Here is a 4,427-nt window from a genome sequence, read left to right as displayed (position 1 = left end):
TTTAAGCCACCGGGTCCGGGATGCGAACTGCAGTCGACTACGTGGGAGTCCAGCAACATAGCCATCACGCTAGCTGCTGGTTCCCTAGATATCCCTTTTTTTTTTTTGGGAGAAATTTTCACTGTAGGGTGCGTGCGCTCACCAGACAGACAGAGAGAGACATAGACAGAAAGCGAGAAATCACTCCCCAGGGGGGATGGTCACGCCGCAATCCCTTCTCCACTCTCCTCTCGGGATCTTGGGCACACACGCACACGTGCCCAGCGTGATTTTTAAGCCACCAGGTTCGGGACGCGAACCGCGGTCGACTATGTGGGAGTCCAGCGACATAGCCATTACGCTAACTGCTGGTTCCCTAGATATGCCTTTTTTAAAAGAAGAAACATTTTGAAGCTCCTCAACTTTCCAAAAGAGTTTTTTAGGAGCAGCTGATTTATCTTAAAACAGTGCAGAGTCCAGTTCAAACACTGAGAAGCATACCTGAATGTGTATGACTATAGCACCTGATTTGTTTCTAGTGTGGGATGGTGTAAAGGTGAAAATTGGGTTATCCTGAGCTGTCATTGACAGGCAAATATGAAAAATCTCATTATTTAAACTGGTATTTTAATTTTATTTTTAAAAATAGAGCATGTGTGCTTATCAGAGAGAGATAGGGACAGTGAGAGAAAAAATGAGAAATCACTCCCCAGAGGCCATGAACATGCTGCAATCCCTTCTTTGTACTCCTGGAATTTGGGGCACACCCAGCCTTATTTTCAAGTTGTCAGGTCTGGGACGTGAACACAATAGTCAGCCAAGTGGAGTGCAGTGCCCTAACCATTATACTTTCTTATGGTCCCTGAATTGGTATTTCAAACATTTTTTAAAAGAATTATTTCTTTAACTTTATTTATACACATTTTATTTTGACCAGAGAGGGAGGGAGCAGAAAAATGAGAGAGGGAATGTGAGAAAGTCAGCTGCTAGATTCGGGACTCGATTATGGTTGGCCATGTGGAAGTCCAGTGTCCTTAACCACCAAGCTACCTGCCACCCCAGTATATTAACATTTAGAAGTATGCAGAGTAGGACCAGCCTGTAGTGTGGTAGTTCAAGCAGCTAGATTTCCCCACGTGGCCAATCAGTTTGAATCCTGGACCCAGCGACCTTAAGGAAAAAAAAAAAAAAAACAGGTGTATATGCAAGTGTGCCCAGAAGGAAGAAGTGGAGGAATTGTAGCTTGACCATTCCCCATGTGTATGCGAGTGCTTTCTCACTTTTCTTCTGTCTTCTCTCAGGTTTCTCTCTCTAGTGAGCGCATGTGACCTCTGGCAAGAAAAAAAATATATACATACATACGTAGACACACCCTGTCTACCAGCTTCTGTTCCAGATCCACTCCTTACCCTGCTCTGCACTCCATGGAGTTTGACCTGTGTGAACTATATCAGAGGTATCATTTACATGGTCTCTGGCTGTTAAGCTGCTGCAACAGCAAAGTACTGCCATATTTATGTCAAGACTAAAATACCTAGTCCTTTTGCAGGAAAAAAAAAAAAAAAGTCTGCCAACTCTGAGCATATCAGTGGGTTCTTTCCCCTTCAGCTTTTGGTTGAGCATGACTAATGCTGCGAACATCATTCTAGTGGGGGTGGGACATCAGGATGAATGCATTATGTCCATCATGCTCAGTCATGTGGCCTCAGGAAGGAATTACTACACTGGTGATCTTTGAAGAATTCTGGTATACCAGCCCTACTTAGATTGTAGATGATATGGAAAACATGTATATAAACTTAGGATCCCGGGGCCAGCAGGTTGCATGATAGTTAAGGTGCTGGATCTCACACGGCTGACTCTGCAAGTCTGGTAATGGAACCAGCGACCTGAAAAGCATGCTGGGCACACACATGTCCACAATCCCAAGAGGAGACTGGAGAAGAGGGATTGTGGCATGGCCATCCCCCCTGGGGAACAGTTTATCACTTTCCCTCTTGTTTCTGTCTCTCTCCAACGAGTGTATGTGCCCTATAATGAAAGTCTAAAAATTAAAAGGGACCAGAAGGTGGCATGGTAGGTAAGGCACTGGATTCCCACATGGGCAACCATAGTTCAAATCCCAGACCTGGTGACTTGAAAATCACATCAGGCATGTGTTCATGCATACCCAAAACAGAGAAGAAGAGGTTTTGTGTGTTCAGTCTTTCTCTTTGTCAGGCAAGCACCCTATGGCAAAAACCTAAAAAATAGGAGTCAGCAGGTAGCGTAATTGAGGTGTTGGACTTCCACATGGCTGACTGTGGTTTGGGTCCCAAACCTGGCAGCTTGCTTTCTCACTTTCTCTCTCTCTCTCTGATGAGCATATGTACCCTATAGCAAAATTTAAAAGTAATAATTATAAATAAAAAACGTAAAATAAGAAAAATAAAGAAGACCCCAATTCCAATTTGGATGTTGGCATAACAAAAGTGGGTACAACTAGCACAAAATCCAAGAAATAGAGGGGAAATCAGTTTTTTAACCACATTGGTTTATGGCAATGGTCAAATCATGGGGTTCCTGGAGATAAAATAGATGGACAGGCTTCCAAAATGCTCTTTGATACATACAGGTGGGAAAATTCTACACCTACTGGGCAGAATCATAACTGAATCACCAAAGTAGGGATTTCACATCTTTGACCCAGCTCTTAGAAAAGCCAGTACACAGACCCAAAGCTTCTCTACAGAGAGAGAAGGTAGGTCATTTTCAGGAAAATTGTTGCAATTGGGCTCATACATATACTATAAGAAAAGAAACTGCCAGGACCAGCAGATGGTGTAATGGTTACATCACTGGACTCTCACGTAATCGATTGCAATTAGAGTCCTGGACCCAGCGACTTAAACTCATTCTGTGTGTTGTGTGGGCATGCATAGTCAAGATTCTGAGAGGAGAATGAAGGAGAAGGCATTGCAGTGTGGCCATCCCCCCCAGGAGGGTGATTTCTCACTTTCTGTCTCTCTGAAGAGTGCATGCGCCCTATATAAAAAAACTCTCTAGGGACCAGTAGTTAACGTAATGGCTATATTGCTGGACTTCCATGTAGTCAACCACGGTTTGAGTCCCGGACCCGGTGGCTTAAACTCATGCCAGGCGCGTGGGTGTGTGCTCAAGATCTCGAGAAGAGAATGGAGGAGAAGGGATTGCGGCGTAGTCATCCCCCCTGGGGGGGGGGGATTGCTCGCTTTCTGTCTCTCTGTCTCTCTCTGTCTGGTGAGCGCACACGCCCTATAGTGAAAAACCTCTCCAAAAACAAAGAAACAAACGTTTGCTTTTAAAACGTAGGTGATATAAAAGGCAGTTAAGGGGGCCAACAGGTGTCACGGAGGTTAATGCAGCTAGACCCCAGTGGCTGGCTGTGCAGTTCAAGGACCAGACCTGGTGGCTTGACAACACGGCAAGCACAAGTACTTGTGTGCCCAAAATCCCAAGAGAAGAATGGAGAAGGGGGGTCGGCAGGTGGTGTGCCACTGGACTCCCACATGACCAACCCCGGTTCAAGTCCCAAGCCTGGTATCTTGCTTTCTCACTTTCTCTCTCTCTCTCTCTTGTAAAATAAGAAAAATAATAATAACAAATGGAATTAAGTCAACAAATAATTATTTTTTTAGAAATGAAGAAGAATGGAGAAGGGATTCTGATGTGGCCATTCCCCGTGTAGGGTGATTTCTTACTTTCCCTCCCTCTCTGTCTCCAGCAATTATGAGCACCCTATAGCAAAAACTAAAGAAAAGGGACTAGCAGATGGCGTAATGGTTATGTCACTGGATTCCCATGTAGTTGACAGTGGTTTGAGTCCTGGCCCTGGTGGCTTAAAACTCATGCCAGGTGCGTGTGCATGCACACCCAAAATCCCAGGAGGAGAATGGAGGAGAGGGGATTGTAGTGCAGTCATCCCCGCTGGGGGTGAGGGGGAGATTTCTCACTTTCTGTCTCTCTGGGAGCTCACGTGCCTATAGTAAAAATGTCTCTTTTAAAATATAAAGAAAAGAGAAAAATCAGTTAAAATATTTTAAAAATTTTATCTGACATTTAGGCAAACAGGCTGAATCTACATGTTCAACAGCCTAAGCAACTTTCAAGATATAAAAATAATGTTTTTAAAAAAATATTTAATAGGTTAATGATAGAACTGTTTACTTTTTCAAAAAGTAGATGATTTTGCTCTATTTGCTACAAACACTAGAAATTGTAGCAAAACACAAGTGAAGGAAAAAATTATAAATAAGAAACAATCATGGCTAACAACTTGGCATATATCTTTACAGAATATTTCTTAATGCAAACACTCACACATATATACACATACTTATAATATACTGTTAGCAAACACAGTCATACTATACTATCTTATAGCTATATACTTTTAATTGCCAGAGACTGCATGCATTCACCAGAGACAG

The sequence above is a fragment of the Tupaia chinensis genome, unplaced genomic scaffold, assembly GCF_000334495.1.
Source record: "Tupaia chinensis unplaced genomic scaffold, TupChi_1.0 Scaffold000211_1, whole genome shotgun sequence".
Classification (NCBI taxonomy): Eukaryota; Metazoa; Chordata; class Mammalia; order Scandentia; family Tupaiidae; genus Tupaia; species Tupaia belangeri.
Note: the sequence above shows the minus strand (reverse complement) of the source record.